Below are 18285 nucleotides of genomic sequence, written 5' to 3' on the forward strand. Positions count from 1 at the left end.
ACACATAGCACATACACTCACACATGTGCACTACACTATTTACAATGTTTCGTTCAGATTTGGGGCCCAAAAGAATGTCAGTAGCACTTTTGTGGCATGTAACGCACTGGAGCTACTTTGCTCCAGATGGAAGTACAGCAAGCTATGTGTTTAATTTTGAAAGGACGATAGTGATGTGGAAATATGATTGGAAAAAAAATGGAGTAATGAGTGGCAGTATATTTTATAAAAAAGAGGTAAACAAACTAATGTACAATGATGGTAAAGGTTATCAAGACCAGCACAAGCCTTTAGGACTGAAACACCAATGAAATGGTAGTAATCAGAAAAAAAAAAAAATCTGTTGCATTTTTTGGAGAGATCAATGTTACCTATGATGTAGGCCTGATCCAGGTGCCACATCTATGAAGTATACTCTATATTTTAGGATGAATTAAAGTAAAGTGGGTGAGATTAAGCACCTGTGCAGGAGCATGTTGTAGATTACAATTTGAGAGGCAGAGAGGTAGTGGCAACTACAAAGCGAAATAGGTATGACGGCTCCATGTCAGGTCAAACATAGAATGAACATTTAAATAGTTGTCAGTGCAAGCTGAATCAACATTTATGTATTTCGAGTATGTGAAGTTCAGAAAGCAGCATGAATTTTTTTGTAAACATGACAAGTTTAGCCTTACACTTATTTAGAAATGTAGCCATGATGAGCACCAAGTTGTAATTGAACAGAGGTTGCTTTATAATAACTGATAGCCAGAGTTACTTTTCATGGCTCAGTACACTACAAATGAGGTCATCAGTGAAAAAGTCTAGTTTGAGAAAAAATACATTTAGGCAAATCATTAAAAAATATTAGAAAAGAACAGGGGACCAAGGAAACTTCCCTGCGGAGTGCCGAATGTTACTTGAGCTGTCGAAGAGTTAGAGCCATTAACAGAGGTGAATTGACTGCGATATCAGAGGAACCCTTGTATACTAAGATGTGTGTGTGAATGTTCAGTTGTGTTAACTACAGAGTCTATGGCCCGTATTCACAAACCAACCTTGGCCTTTCCTCGAGTTCTCCTCAAGCTTTTGTACCCTCTACTTGTGTTATAAAGGCACAAAAATGGTAAGGAGGTAAAAAACTACAACAAGACTGGTTCACGAATACTGGCCAACTTTGTACATCAAGCGCAATAAAGGCTTACAACCGATAACAAAAACTTGAGGTAACACCGAGGATGGTTAGTGAATACAGGCCTATGGTCGGAGACCCAATCAGTGCACCGAAAAAACTGGGAAACAAGGTTTCAACTTGAAAGCCAGTGTCTATTAATAAGCCATGAGTAAATTATGTCAGCTGATGATCACAAGGAAATTCCTTACAGAAACTGTGCTATTTAAACATGATGTAATCTTTGAAATAATTATTTATTTGAGTTTGAATGAAGCCTTCGAGGAGCTTGGAAAAAGTGTAAGTGAAAGGAATGAGTCTGTAGTTTAGAGAATCAGGGCAGGTGCCTGATTAGAACATTGCATAACTTGGCTTCACACCAGTGATGAGGAATGCAGCAAAAGGATAATGATCAATAAAAAAAGTGCAGTAAAGGCTTCAAAAATGCTCCCAAATATATTTTAATATATCGTGGCTAAAAACAAGGACATCTATACTTGCAGCATTTTTATTGTTTGTAAATAAAGAAAAAATACCATCTTTACTGACGACTACAAATTTATTGCATAGAATAGAGAAATCATGAAATGAACTAAAGATTCGAAAAGGAGTAACCATTTCAAGAGTGAAAACAGAAGAGAACGCTTTTATAATAAGATAGGCAGAATAGACGCCATTCAGCTAGTCAATGTTCAGATGGATCAGGATATCAATGCGGCTTATATTACATTCCAAAATCTCCAGGGTTTATTACATAGCACAGTGGACGTACACGCAGGGGCGTCTGCATAAGCAGGCGTTTAGTGTGTAGTGACACCACGGACCCGAGCTAAGGGGGGTGGGGGGGTTCTCACCAGAAATGGATTGGCCACCCGGGTGCAGTATCTGGCCACTACCTCCCACATGCATACGTCAAATAACTCACGGCCCTCAGTCCCCAGCAGCTGCGAAGCAACTGACCCCGGCGGTGGTCAGATCTGCAATGCAGCAGAGGGTGCTAAGAATCTCTGGATCCGGACAGGCCACCATTGGAACCTGAACTTGGCAACGTTTAACACTAGAACCTTATCTAGTGAGGGAAGCCTAGCTGTACTACTCGAGGAGCTAGAGGGTGTTAAATGGGATATAATAAAACTCAGTGAGGTTAGGAGGACAGATGAGGCCTATACGGTGCTATAGAATGGGCACCTCCTTTGCTATCGAGGCTTGGCTGACAGAAGAGAACTGGGAGTGGGGTTCCTAATTCACAGAAACATAGCTGGCAACATATAGGAATACTATAGCATTAATGAAAGGGTGGTAGGTATCGTAATTAAACTCAATAAGAGATACAAGATGAAGGATACAACCTTACGCGCCTACATCCAGCCAAGATGACGCATCAGTTGAAAGCTTCTATGAAGACGGACGTGGAATCAGCAATGAGTAAGGTAAAAACACACTATACTATACTGATGGCAGACTTTAATGCAAAAATAGGCTGGAGACCAGGCAGTAGGAGATTATGGCATCGGTACTAGAAATGCCGAAGGAGAGTTACTAGTAGAATTTGCAGAACGCAATAATTTACGTATTTTGAATACCTTCTACCAAAAACGAGGAAACCGTAAGTGGACATGGAGGAGCCCTAATGGGGAAAGTAAGAACGGAATAGACTTTATAATAAGTGCACACCCAGGCATCGTGCAGGATGTGGAAGTGGTTGGCAGGGTGTGATGCAGTGACCATAGAATGGTACGGTCTCGATTTCACCTAGACTTGAAGAAGGAACGACAGAAACTGATACGCAAGAAGCCAATCAATTAGCTAGCACTGTGAGGGAAAGTAGAGGAATTGAGAGTCTCCCTTCAGAACAGGTGCTCGGCTCTTATCGAGGAAACCAGCCTTAGCGTTGACGCAATGAATAATAATCTGAAGAGTATCATTATGGAGTGTGCAGTGGAAGTTGGAGGTACGGTACTTAGACAGGACACTGCCAAGCTGTCCCAGGAGACGAATAACCTCATTAAAGAGCGTCAAAGCATGAAAGTCTCAAGTACAACAGACAAAATAGAACTGGCAGAACTTCCGAAGTTGATTAATAGGCGTAAGGTATTCGATGTAAGAAGGTATAACATGGAGGGAATTGAACATGTTCTGAAAAATGGAGGAAGCGTCAAAACAGTGAAGAGGAAACTTGGAATAGGGAGAAATTGGATATATGCACAAAGGGACAAAGAAGGCAAAATAACTACCAATATGGATAGGATAGTTAAAATAACGGAGGAGTTTTACAGAGATCTGTACAGTAGCCAGGACAACCTCGACCTTAATACTATAAGAACTTGCAGTAACCCAGATGACACCCCACTAGTAATGATAGAAGGAGTCAGAAAAGCTTTGGAGAGCATGCAAAGAGGCAAAGCTGCTGGTGAGGATTAGGTAACATCAGATCTGCTGAAAGATGGAGAACAAATTGTGTTAGAAAAACTAGCCATCCTATTTACGAGGTGTCTCCTGACGGGAAGGGTACCAGAGTCTTGGAAGAATGCTAACATCATCTTAATACATAAGAAAGGAGATGACAAGGACTAAAAGAATTACAGGCTGACCAGGTTGCTGTCCGTAGTATACAAGTTATTTACAAAGGTACTTGCTAACAGAGTTATTAAAACATTAGAATTCGATCAACCAAAGGAACAAGCAGGATTTCGAACAGGATACTCAACAATCGACCACATTCATACTATCAATCAAATAATAGAGAAATGCTCAGAATATAACCAACCACTATTCATACCCTTCATAGATTACGAGAAGGCGTTTTATTCAGTAGAAATATCATCAGTCATGCAGACACTGCGGAATCAGAGCGTCGATGAAGCATATACAAAGATCCTGGAGTACATCTACAGAAGATCAACTGCTGTCCTAATGCTTCATAAAGAAAGCAACAGAATACCAATCAAGAAGGGTGTAAGGCAGGGGGATAAAATCTCCCCAAAGCTATTTACCACATGCTTACAGGAGGTTTTCAGAGGCCTAGAATGGGAACAGTTAGGGATAAGAGTTAATAGAGAATACCTTAGTAACCTGCGCTTCGCCGATGACATTTCATTGCTGAGTAACTCAGGGGACTAATTCCAACTCATGATTAAAGAATTAGACAAGGAGAGCAGAAAGGTGGGTCTTAGAATTGATCTGCAGAAAACGAAAGTAATGTACAACAACCTCGGAAGAGAGCAGTGCTTCAAGATAGTTAATAGTGCACTTCAAGTTGTTTATTTATTTTTATTTCATAATACCCCTAAAGGCCCCCGAAGGGGTATTACATAGGGGAACAAACACATGAAACAAATTTTTGTACGCTTATACAGTCTAAAAACAAGATTAAACAAAATAATGAAAGCGAGCTAAATACAAAAAGCAACAACAACAACCAAAATCAGATACTATGAAAAAAAGAAAAATTAAGTAGAGATGAAATATTGAATACTGGAAACATAAATTAAGGGCACTAACAAATACAGTATACAAGGAAAAAAAACTAAAATGATGGCATGATCTTAAGATACAAAAGTTCGTAATTAACACATAAATAATACAAATCAAGCGTGTACAATGGTTGTGAAAAACATTAACACATGAAAGCAAGAAAAATAAACACTGATGTACATATGAAGAAGCTTAATGAGAGTACGCGCGGTGGATATCTAATCGGAAATGTTGAGTTAAAGTTCGTTAAATGTTGGGAAATCTGCTTGAGTGGCAATGTGGGATGGCAAGCTATTCCATGCAACTATTGTTCGGGGAAAGAAGGAATTAGCGTAATGAGCTGAGTGACAAGTTATACATTTTATCTTGAAGATATGGTCTGTGCGTGGAAAGATGACTGTTGGTGCTTCGAAAATGCGGTGAAGGTATGGGTGATGATAGAGCTTGTGGAGAAGCGAAAGGCGGGCAGTTCTGCGGCGATGAGTTAAGTCGTCAAGCTGAGCGCGAGTTTTTAGTAAAAGACTATGTCTACTTAGTGCAGGTAATAACCACGGAGCCGAACCAAGAGATTGAAGTAACTAGAAGAATAAGAATGGGGTGGAGCACATTTGGCAAGCACTCTCATGTTATGACAGGTAGATTGCCACTATCCCTCAAGAAGAAGATATATAACAGCTGTAACTTGCTGGTACTTAGCTACGGAGCGGAAACCTGGAGACTTACAAAGAGGGTTCAGCTTGAATAGAGGATGATGCAGCGAGCAATGGAAAGAAAAATGGTAGGTGTAACCTTAAGAGACAAGAACAGAGCAGAGTGGATCAGGGAACAAAACGGGGTTAAGCATATCATAGTTGAAATCAAGAAGAGGAAATGGACATGGGCTGGGCATGTAGTGCATAGACAGGACAATTGCTGGTCGTTAAGGGTAACTAACTGGATTCCCAGAGAAGGCATGAGAGTTAGGGGGAGACAGAAGGTTAGGTGGGCAGATGAGATCAAGAAGTTTGCGGGTATAAATTGGCAGCAGCAAGAACAGGACTGAGTTAACTGCTGGCGAAACATGGGAGAGGCCTTTGTCCTGCAGTGGACGTAGTCAGGCTGATGATGATAGTGCACAGCACCTCAACTGACGGCTTGAGGCTTTGAGCATTTTTCTGTAATCCATATCACTTGCTGTTGAATTCCCAAGGATTAATAGGGTACAGTGTAGACCTACACAGACATTTTTGTTTCTTCTTTTTATTGGCTCTTTGAGGCAAAAATGCACATTTACTACACCGTACTTTTGTAACAGGTATGTGTCATATCATGAGTTCGGGTAGTTTTGAACGGCGTCTAATTTTGTTTAAAAAAATGGGGAGAACATAGAGCTAAAAGGCTGTCAGAAAAAGAAGTTTCAAGGTTTATCTCATCAAAATCAGAACCTACAATTTGTATAGGCTTCGTGATAAACTGAGTTAGGCGAAAGTCTTAACAAGCTTTTATAGTAAGGCATGGGCTACCTTATCACTAGCCAAGATAGATAAAGTGACAAAACTGAAGCCTGGAAGTTTAATATCGCCGAACGTTTATAACTAACACTAAATTTGACGTAGGTGAGGAGGCGACAAAATTTGTCAGTAGACCATCATATAAGGTCAGGAGGATTTTGCCCGGTCCTTTAGACCCACATGTTTTTGTCCTGCCACTGTTGAGCTTCAGTTATGAACTAAGTAGCCAAGAAGGGCATCTCTTAATCTGTCTATGTTATGAGAGATTAAAATGCATGTGTCGTATCAGTTTAGGTCATCGTGCACAATGAATGCATGGATCCGATGCAAGCAAATCAACGCAATACAGGCATCACACATGAAGCAAGCACTTCAGCTCCTTAGTCAGACATATGATCGCAGCACTTCCAACCATGCCCTGGTCACCTCAATAGCGAGACGTGAAGACTTCGTAGATCATGTGAGTTTTTCGACAAAATTGTAGTGCTTTTGTAATCTAGCTGCTATAGGCAACATTAAAAGAGGCTCTCGTGCAGTGCCACGATTGCCGGCCTAATGCTGACTGTACTAACATTGTCGTCACAGGTGAAATTAATGAATTAGTGTGGTTTTAATGTTGGGTGTTGCATTAATTAAATTGATGGCAACCTGTACAGTATGGCTGGTAATTCAAGTAGTAATGGGTTAGTCATCTTTATCTCATTTGTGAAGAAAGGTTGGATGAAAACAGCTTGTATACCTTTCTCTTATGTTGATGATAATAACCTTTCTACTTGGAAAAGGTTTCTACATTCATACGAAGCTACAATAGTCAGCCCTGTCCATAGCTGTACAAGGTTTGCAAGTCCTACCTGCGAACCAATCGCTGCACTATAACACGCTAAAAAAGAAAACCGAAGAGCACCTGCAAGTGCTTTATATGGCAGTCTATTTGCGAACATATTCAACTCATACTTAGTGGAAGTGCAGCAGCACATCGTAGCCGCATGAATTAAGATGTGTAACCCTGGGCATGAGGAAGGTCAAGCTGGTTTGCTTGGTGGTCCAGACACGACTACCTGGTCTAGAGGCACAAGCGACAACATGGCCAACATTCCAGATTTGTTTAAAAGAAATAAGCGGACCATCTCTTCCTCAGAGTGTAAGCATGTAAACATTTTAATATCCAGTGCAAGGGTATAGTTAGCACAGAAGCTTAACGTGGCATGCATAGCACGTACATAAATGACTTTTTGTTAACTTTTTCATATAAGGCGATCAATAATGTGCTGCATGAAAACTGAAAATTGCATACGCAAGTTGGATCGCATTCTTGATTTTAGCAGCGCACTGAAAGATCCTCGTCCCTCAGAGCACTGCTGAAATCAATAACAACAATGTACTGTCTGCGACACAAGTTAACAAGTTTCTCCTAAGCACATATTGGACTGATCTTCCTGAATGCCGCCTCCTTTGATTTCGAATGTTTGATTATCCTCGCAGAATAGGACATTTATACGCTTGTTCAACAATCGATGCACTTTCTTGCCGAGACGTACAAGGACACACAAAACTCCAGGCCCGTAAGCGAAAACGATGCAACTGACTGCATCGTTTCCTCCGCCACTGGGTAAGCAATGCTGTTCACGCTATTTATTGAGGCTCTGATGACAGAAAAACGCGCCGCAGTAGACGTGGTACCAGAACAGCGTCACTGGACGCATAGATTTCGCGAACGAAAGGCAAGCATGCCCATTAATTTGACACCAGACCACCGATTTCCTCTCTGTCTACAAAAGAAACACTCTGTCGACAGGCAAGGATGCACATTAATTTGACGCCAGACCACCGATTTCCTCTCGGTCTATCAAAGAAACACTCTGTTGACGTTGCAATGCAGATTTATCACACCCTGTTCGGCGAATGCTGTTGACATGGCACATTGCGATGTAGAACGTACACATGTACTGTACAATATTGTGTGCGATACTGTACGTATGTGTACTGTATGTGTACAATACTGTACACATGTACTGTATTAGGGTAGTCGTAGGATCAAAATACGCTCCAAACCGAAACCAGGGGCAAACCCGCTGCACCCTCGAGCACAGAACAAACAATCAACTTATTTTCCTTTTAATAATACTTACAAACCAAAAAATAATTTATTAGGTTGTTAAATTGAGCAATATATACTAATATTACAAAAACAGTATACAAAAACAAATATTTTTATTCAATGCGTTAATAATTAATTTATGCACTATAAAAAACACGTTACACACTTGTTTAATGACAATTTTGTAAGTTTATTGCATTATAAAGTAATTATTTGCACATTTAAATAGCTTTACGTTAATTTTTTTAAAGTGACGTCACTTCCGTGCGGCGCAGCAGCCAGTTCTGTGTGGGGGATGGCTGGAGCGCCGCGCGGCGCACGAGACGCTGCCATAATTAATTTATGCACTATAAAAAACACGTTACACACTTGTTTAATGACAATTTTGTAAGTTTATTGCATTATAAAGTAATTATTTGCACATTTAAATAGCTTTACGTTAATTTTTTTAAAGTGACGTCACTTCCGTGCGGCGCAGCAGCCAGTTCTGTGTGGGGATGGCTGGAGCGCCGCGCGGCGCACGAGACGCTGCCAAAAAAAAAAGCAGGAATTAGTCTCTGGCACAACCTAAAGCTGCATCAAGTCGGTAAAATATAATTTCACGTTATAGACGTTTGTTTTTAAGCAAAATAGGTCCATCTGCAAGGACTTCTAGTCCTGCCAGTAGATTGGCCAAATTGCTGTTGGGTGATGCTAGCGGTCATTTTTGTCGACTTTCAACATCAAGTTAAAATTAGAATTCCTTTTTTCTGGCACAAAAGCATGCTCATTGCCACTGATGTGACGAATGATCTCCTCATTTGCACCACAACCAGAAAAATTTGTTTGTGTGGTAGAGTGTTTAAAAACGAAATATTTGCTTTTAACTAGTTACAATAAACAATATATTAAAATGTTTAAACAAAAACAATAGACATTTTGGTGCTTTTAAGGAGATTTCTATTACCTAACTTTTGGTTACTTGACTGCGAAAATAATGATCTGTAGTGTTCTACACTTGTTTGTCAGAAGCACCTGAACGCCGCAGTCGTGGCCGAGTGGTTAGGCGATGGGCTTGAAAACCACTGGGTTCTTCCCGCGCAGGTTCAAACCCTGCGACTGCGTTTCCGTGTTTTATCGCCCTCGTGGCCTAACGGATTAGAAGCACCTGAACCACTCAACGGCCGCTCAAAACTGCTGTATGGCAGCGTGGCAACTCTATCGAGTCGACGGGGTTGTGTTGTTTCGATGGTTTTTCAAAAGTTCCGCCCAACAAGGGTATAACACATGCAACATGAGTATAACAGTGGTTTATATACCCGTGTTATACCGATGAGATTCGCCGATGACATTGCATTGCTTAGTAACTCGGGGGATGAACTACAACTCATGATTGCAAAGTTAGAGAAGGAGAGCAGAAAGGTAGGTCTTAAAATTAATCTGCAGAAAACGAAAGTAATGTACAACAACCTAGGAAGAGAAGAGCGCTTCGAGATAGGTAATAGTGCACTTCAAGTTGTAAAAGACTATGTCTACTTAGGGCAGGTAATAACCGCAGAGCCGAACCATGAGATTGAAATAACTAGAAGAATAAGAATGGGGTGGAGCACATTTGGCAAGCACTCTCAGATTATGATGGGTAGATTGCCACTATCCCTCAAGAGGAAGGTATATAACAGCTGTATCTTGCCGGTACTTAGCTACGGAGCAGAAACCTGGAGACTTACAAAGAGGGTTCAGCTTTAATTGAGGACGACGCAGCGTTCGCTGTGTCATCCTGAAGAGAGCAGAGTGGATCAGGGAACAAACCGAGGTTAAGGATGTCATAGTTGAAATCAAGAAGAAAAAATGGGCCGGGCACGTTGCGCGTGGAGAGGATAACCGCTGGTCATTAAGGGTAACTGACTGGATTCCCAGAGAAGGCAAGTGGGTTAGGGGGAGACAGAAGGTTAAGTGGGCAGATGAGATTAGGAAGTTTGTGGGTATAAATTGGCAGCAGCAAGTACAGAACCGAGTTGACTAGCGGAACATGGGAGAGGCCCTTGTCCTGCAGTAGACGTAGTCAGGCTGATGATGATATCATCATCATCATACCTGTGTGACACGGATATAAGGCACACCATAGTGGGGAATCTCCGGAATAAGTTCGGCCACCTCGAATTCCTTAGCATGCACCTAAATCGAAGCATAGAGAGGCGTATTTGTGTCTGCATTTTAACTCTATCGAAATGCAGCCACTGGGAATATAAATTTCCTGTCTTACACAACGTGATACAGTGTGAATTATCGTGTCATCTAGAACATGCTGTGATCTTGTCTATGGCAACTGAGCAAGAGCGATCATAGAAGAAAACCTTCTCCCGTGGACCTGCACATGGTTCGTATTGCAGCGATGCCTCATCTGCAGAAAGAGAGAAGACAAAAACAAAAAGTATTTTTGCAAGGTGAACACGCACAAGTAGCTGCTTAAGCAATTGTTTTACATCAGTATATATTGATATTTACTACTGCATTTCATATTAGATTTACATCCTGCTGCATCACAAAAAAGTTGCACGTTGGAACAAAAACTTAAGGAGTGTATTTTCTTAAATATGTTGCCTAAATTATACGAATTTACTTTTGTCATACACAAGAACTATATTAAGCTATCTCCTTTGATTCAAGTTCTAGCTTTATCGTTGCCACACCTATTCAAATCGATCACCGGTAATCGACGCTTTTGGATCGTCCATTTTGGCATGTCAAATTTATTTTTCGTGCATCCAGCCCTTTCTAGTAGTTAGTTCAGGCATTCAACTTTCAGAATCAATTTGAATTTGCTCGTTTCGGCAACATAGTGATTTTTTACAAACCTTTGCGAGAACCAATGTGCGTGTATTATTTGATAAGTGCACTAGGCTGGCGAACTTGACAGAAGGGCATGCCCCTTGTAATTATGGTATAGTAATACCGAAGTTCTGTAATGAAAAGAACCTTTGCAAGCCGAATATCAAATTAAAACGTCAGCTTTGCTATTTGACAGTGTTAAACAGTAATAATGGCCATAATAATATGCCAAACATTCAATAGAGAGCTCTTGCTAGGAGTTGGGGAAAATTTGTGCTACAAAAAATATTTGCCAAGGTCCGCCACATGTTTAAAGTGTCGAAGCGGCCATCTATGACCGTTTCCAGTAACTTTTGTTTTGCTCTCATTGTTATATCAGGCACACGGTAGCATCTAGTGGCACTAGTCGCTCCTATGACGTCATCATCACGCACGCAAGGGTGCGCACCAGCGCTGCAAAACTCATGCGCTCGTCGAAACTCTCTTGTTACCCCACCTGAATTGAGCGACGACGAGCTTAGAGTTCGAAGATGACAGCACCTCAGCTTCAAGCTTTATGGCGATGTCGTACCTGAGACATTCACAGTCGTTCATGGTTTTTTTTTGTACTATACATCCTCAATTTGTCTTCTCCGCCACAACTGCGTAGAGATTCTGACCTTTGTGCGCAATCCTATAGCTACTCTGGTTACGTGCGTGGTCCACACTTCGTTGGAGTGTGGTGTGCTGGCGCTGGCTGCAGAGATTCTCCTAACTACAAGAAGGTTTCCGAAGGACATCTTGGCCCTGACTACGAAACAGCGCGAAGCCTTCTAGAACTGCACGCAATATTATTCTTTATTAATACGATACGTGCGAAAACGAAAAACAAATATGCTTGGATGCATATGTGGGAACACCAACTAATGCGGAGTGAGGTGGCTCATGAAAAGAGGTGACACTAAATGAAATAGAGAAGTTCATTGGACACTTAGATTACAGAGGAATTATTCACACCATGGGTATCCATCTATACTAGAACACCTGGAGACTCTTATCACAAGACAACAAAAATTTACTGAGAAAAGAGTATGAGTACACTTGTGTCTCATGAAAAACTATGCAATGCTTCACCGCATGGCACGAGCAATGGAGCAGCACCTCGGTTTTGATTTTCTTTATCTATGTGAAGAACATTTTGTACAACAATAATTATTTTTTACATTGTTCCTAGGTCATTTACCTAAAAAATTTATATTCTGAATTTTCTTAGTTTTGAGTATTTTTGTATATATAATGTCTTTTATTGCACTGTTTACCATCTGGCAACCAAAAATTTCACATTTTTGTTCACCCTAAAATATTTTTGTTGTTCTACACTATATATTTTTTGGAAAGAGCATTTCATTGTGCGAAGTTTGGCATGCTGTGATGCATGCTGGAGTACTTTTCCAACTGGCAAAAACGATGTTCCCGAGACATATAAAAAACAAGCATTTTCACGTGGTAACGAAAGAGTTAGGTGTCCTTTCTCTAATATTCTTTTATAATTTTTAATCTATTGGTCCACCAGATTATAATGAACGGGGGAAAGTGGTGACTTCCAGAAGACCTAAGGATTGCTGTAAGGCCTACCCTTTCGCTCTGACCACCACAAAACAGTAATCCCAAGGCTTTAAAGCTGAAAGTTGACAGTGTTCTGGTGTTTTTTCACTTTCTTGCTGCAAATCCCTTGTCACAATGTATATCGCGCTAATCCTATTCTTATAAATCGCATGTCTTGTCATTTATTCTATACAACTGCCATGAAACAACTTGAAAATAATTTCGAAGAAGTGCATGAATGTGCCTTTCAACCCTGTCCTTGCAAGAACTACTAATAACTTAAATATAAAGCTAACGCTTTGCCTTCTCTCAATTGGTGAACATTAAAGCAAGCTGCCATTAGCTAATAGCTATAATTCACTCCTCTCTGTAAATGCCTTCGGGCTCCGTAGTAAGAAAAATAAATAAGTGCAAACTTGCAACAGAGTGTAGCATACTGGAGGATGCGGCATACTATGTGGCATACAATGTTTGACATTTATTTTCCTGTAAGGTCGTTCTAGTTCTGAATGGCTATGAATGGAGCTCCATGTTTTGAATAAAAACAAAAAAACAATGAACACTCGCTAATAAAGCTGTTGACAAATCCAATTTATTCTATTGACTTGCGTTTTCAATGTCAGATACGACCCTGTCCCGCTCTTGATTGAAAGGGCATGTTTCGAGCAGTCATTGATAGCCGGTTTGGCCGACATAAGTTTTGCTTCATGTCAAACAGACTGCACCCATCCCAAAGCGCTTGATGAGCATGGAGCGAGGGACGTCAACGTATGTAGGGCACCCAGGAATGTAAGACAAGGGACATCGTAATATACATTCGCTCGACTCCACTGGGACATCACATTACACACGACATTGAATGAATTGACCTCGTAAAGTACGCTTGCGTTTAGTACAACAAGCTTCAAGGTTGTAACATGCACCAACTTGGGTGTTCTGCATTGAGGTATCTGTGCTTGTGTGTAAAAGTATGTGTATTTGTACGATTAAATCTTCCATACAATTAAAACATTCTTCGCATGGTAAGATGTTTTCATGGCCGTGTAGCATTTCACCGAAAAGAATGATGCAAAATTAAACTCCAGATTTCAAATAATTGGGATAAACTCAGAGAATTTGGGGAACTAAATTCTGATAAATACTGAATTTCTGCCAAAACATTAAGTTCAAAAAAGATTCCTCTGAATTCAAAGACCAATTCTGAAAACATGGAGCCCAAGTTACGTGCCTATCTAACTAGTCATACTAGAGCACAAAATACAGTGCCTAGCTGTCTGCCCAATGATCATGACCAGTGGGGCAGCACCGCTAAGAGTGGTCAGCTGTTCGTATCTAATCTGAAGGGGATAACAAAAGAATTTTCTACAGAGGTAATTTGATGCATAAAATAATTTTACATATCGAAAGTACTAGATTCAAGGGGATTTAACAGCTGTCCTTTGTTCCCAATACCTAATTCTTTTACGTTGCTTCAATATATGTAGGTCCAACTGTATAACAATGTGAGCAGGGTAAAAGAAATACGTGTGCCCCAGCAGTGTAACAATCATTGCCCACTGGCAAAATCAGCACGCCAGTTGCTCATCACTCGACCACAAAAAAAAACTTACCTAGTTTACTGAGGAACAACGCACGAGTTTCAGGATTGCGGACGGTCGACGGGATGTACGCTGCGCCGCCGTGTGCCAGCACAACCGCCAGGGACGTGACGAGGGCTGACACGACTTCCGGGCCGTACACCAGGTCTGAAGGAATTTGCGAATAGGAAAAGCAGAAGGAGCATTAATAAGATGGGCCAACTACGGCGAAACTGCAACACGAGCCTGTGAAGCACTTTGTGAACCTGTCCGTGCACATGTCACCAGTGCGCACGAAGTATGTGATACACACAGAAAATATCAATTACTGAAGCGTCGTTGTAAATACAGTGGAAACCGACAGATATTTCGCGTGCCCATGCGGGTAAACTTGTAAAGCTGGTACTTGTGTAACCTCTACAAGTTTCTAGCATCGGTCCTATACAGTGCACACTGCAAAGAAACAAGAGGTTCCACTCAATCAACGTACAGGATGTTATTCTACACATTTTTTTTGAAATGAGAAAATACATATATTATGCATTACTATGCAAATGTTTAGAATGGCAAAAATAGTTTTATAAAATTTAATTAACTACAAGCATAGACACTTTTTCTCATGACCAAACTTCGAATGCTTCTGTGGGGAAAGATGGCGTATACAAACTGGCTGGTAAACTACTAACTGTACGCAAACAATTTGCACATCTATAGATGTACTCAATAATGAGCACACATACGTAACTATTTCTTTATGCAGATGGCCTTTTCACAATGAAAGGCCATATTCATAATCAGTTTACATCTCATTGCATTCACAGTGTGTTTTGTGTATCTACTATCGATGTAACGCCCAAAACGTAGACTGTGCACAATTTCTGGCGTGTTTTTGCCCCGTCTTGTGAAATTTTTTGCAGCAACTTGACAAAATAGAGGATTACTAAGCACTGAAAGTTCCCCAGGGCCTCTGCCAGTGAATTGTGGCAAAGAATATACTGCACAGTCCTCTTTCACTGCCTACTTAATTTTTATCACTTTAATACATTTAAAATGCATGAACTGGCCTATAGAAAATGAAATGTAACACATGCATAGATGCTCCTTATGTGCCTTTTTCTCTTTGTCCGGTTTGGACTTTTTTAAACCTAATTTTTTTAAACATGATTTGCGGATTATCGATGCTCCTGAACAGTCATTCTGGTCTTATAGCATTTTAGTTTTCGTGAATTTCACCAAAAATCTGCAACATACGAGCTCTGAGGATTACGTCTGCTCAGCAACGCTCCTCGAAATTTGCTTGTTCGCCCCAATGAAGCGCTTCAATCCTTGCATGGCACTCCGTGACGCCGTTCCACTTGCGGTTGTCCACTAGCGAGCGAAGAACGGCGCCGTGGCCATCAGTGAATGTGTACTACAAGGGGCGACAGGTCTTGCACACGACGATGCCAGTCAGTCCGACGCCACACCTCAGTTCTAGAATGCGCCTGCGGTGAAACGATTTGCTGTGGTTACCGAAATCTGCACTCGGATCGAGCAAACGAACTGTCTAGAAGTTTTCAAACTTATTTGCCATGCAAGAAATGCCTGTTTTCGAGGCACCATTCAGACAGAAACTTTGATGCCTACAAGGAAAAACGTAAGGTAATCATAATCATCACCTAAAGCAAAGTTAAAATGGTAAATCCTAGTTAGCAGTAGCCCCTGAAAGGCCATACCTGCAGTAAAATGTGCAATAAGCCCATGGCTGACAAGCTTTTGGTATCGTCAGATAATCTAATGAACTGTGCAAAGTTTTAAGCAGGAATATAAAAGACCAACCTATGCATTTGGTAAAGACGTCCATGTGATTACGTGAATGTCTCACAAAGAAAAATTGGAATAGAAACAAGTTAATTAAATTGAGACCCTTCAGTAAAAAGTCAATAAAGAAAAATAAAATAAAAAGCACCGCTTAAGCGCTTTGTACAGACGGTTAACCAGCGAAGTTTAAATGTGCGGCTCCAGTGTTTATCGCGAGCTGGGATCTATTGAAGGGCCTTCAGTTGTAGCTTTGGATTTCTCTGTCACTACAATCAAGAGATGCGTGCTTTAATCTTAGTATTCAGTGACATGTGCCTTAATCTTTGTGCTTGGTTACATATACTTTAAATGTTGCTACAGACACCTAAAGGAAATTTATTGGTACTGATTGATGGTGCCACAGGTAGCCTTCTTCGCTAGCAATCCAGAAACCTTTCGCCTGTTTAGCCTCTCCGCCTTTCACTTGACCTTTCTCTATGCTGACAAAACCTGAAGAGATGCTAGTGCGGGGGCCTTTTAAGATAGCGCACGCTACTATCGCTTCTTCGTTCTCAAGTGTAACTGTGGTAACGGCCGATCTCGGTGCCAAAATCCGTGCAGTTCCTGATGGATCCTACGCACTCACGGATCGCCACATACACGCACCTTACAGGCATACACGGCTTCGTAAGCAAGGGGTCTCACCTGTCATGTTGTGAGGCTTGTCGTCCCACCAACCACAGAAGCCGTATGTTCTTTTAAAGTGACTGTCATGCGAGCGTCCTAGAACGAATACAATCGATTCGCCATGTATAATTACGCCATCGCTCGGTTGAAAAAAAAAGGTGAACTAGAACAATCAAACGCAGCGGGAAAAAACTCACGATGGTGTACGTGACGAAGCCGGGGATGTCTTCATCGCTGTTCACACCTCCGAGTTTCTCGGCAAAGTGGACGTATACAGGCTGTCCGTGATCTCGACATTTTTTTTTCTTCTAGCTGCGAAAGCGAGGGTGATTCTGCGGTTAGTCAGGAGTCGCCGGAGGCCGAGATGTCAGTCATTGGCGAACCACACCTTGTTCATGAGACACTTGAGGAAATTGGTTATGTACGCCGGCCTCGGCGGGTACGCTGACGCAGTAGGATGGAGAATTGTGCGGTCGATCAACGCTTCCTGAAATTCCTGCGTCAGTAGTTCCTTCGGCACTGTATCCTGCATGCGTGAATGTTACGAGGATTCGTAAGCGATCATTCGTGCGAGTTGTACCAACGAACTCCATCATCGATCTGTGCATCCTTTCTTGAATATGAACTTGTCGGCTATCACGCATATGGCGAAGTTTGAGTCATTGAAGAAGTCCATCGCCACCGATTTACCAGCAATTTCCTCAGTTCGGCAACCGGAACGCAGGCGAGGAATAAAGTCGAAATAGATCTCAACGTTTTTTCAGTCATAGTTGGGCAACCGAGTGTGCTGATTGTCATAAAGAACGGGTGATACTCGAAGCCATTCCGGAGATCCGAAAGCAAGGATCTACAAATACACGTGCTCTTTGTTTAATAAGGCAGCGTTCCCAGAAGTAGCCAAAACAGCAGTCGTGATTTTATTTTGGAGCCAGAAAAACTGTTTAGCTAAAGCAACGCCTCCTCTAGAAAGATGCGTGCCGTTTGAGAAGAAAAACAGCTGCCATACCCTTTCACTCCTTCATTATGAAAATGTTCTCAGTCGCTAGCGTCACTTGTGGCGGACGGTGCAACAACGCAACACTTTGAATAGCCTCTAAAATAGTGGTGGTGCACATTTGCAGGTTTCGAACAACTCTCGACTGACGCTCCCCTATGGGCCGCAGATGAAAAACGCTTAGCTGGTACGCCCCAACGTTTATTTTAAACGTTGGTACCACCCGCCCTAGAGTTTCCCAAAATTGACTAGAGGGCACTCTGGCGCTGCGATCGGTCAGCGACCATGGGAATGATGGGTAGTACACACATTTGCCTAGTCTTCGTACTTGCGGGCAGCGAATCGCACTTGCGGCTTTGTTTATTACTGTTTACGGTTTTGTTTTGAAAGAAAAAACGAATCCTTCTGAACTTAGCGATTTGATTCGAAATAGTAAGCTTATATGAATAAGATTGTGAAGCGCAAACGGTGAACATTTGCTAGTTTATGTTTTCGTGAAAAAACAGCTCCAAGCCACATGAACACACATGGAGCCAGAAGAAGGCCAGAAGGACGAAAATTAGACAAATGTGTGTACTACTACACTACTACTAGAGGTGTGCGCCGAGGCGATTTCGACCGGCGGCGGCGTGGGGGTAGTT

The 18285-nt window shown here is 41.5% G+C and overlaps 2 long non-coding RNA genes across 2 annotated transcripts; both read right to left on the minus strand.

The window, feature by feature from the left end:
* Positions 1–9842: 9842 nt before the first annotated feature.
* Positions 9843–14290, minus strand: LOC142777229 (uncharacterized). The gene is made up of 2 exons (XR_012887980.1): positions 14218–14290; positions 9843–10595 (listed from the first exon to the last, which is right to left on the minus strand). It is a non-coding gene; the product is annotated as an uncharacterized LOC142777229 (long non-coding RNA).
* A 1191-nt stretch (positions 14291–15481) lies between these two features.
* LOC142777230 (uncharacterized) lies at positions 15482–16922 on the minus strand. Its single transcript, XR_012887981.1, has 3 exons — positions 16848–16922; positions 16669–16746; positions 15482–15668 (listed from the first exon to the last, which is right to left on the minus strand). It is a non-coding gene; the product is annotated as an uncharacterized LOC142777230 (long non-coding RNA).
* Positions 16923–18285: the final 1363 nt, after the last annotated feature.

Source organism: Rhipicephalus microplus, chromosome X (genome assembly GCF_043290135.1).
Source record: "Rhipicephalus microplus isolate Deutch F79 chromosome X, USDA_Rmic, whole genome shotgun sequence".
NCBI classification, from domain to species: Eukaryota; Metazoa; Arthropoda; class Arachnida; order Ixodida; family Ixodidae; genus Rhipicephalus; species Rhipicephalus microplus.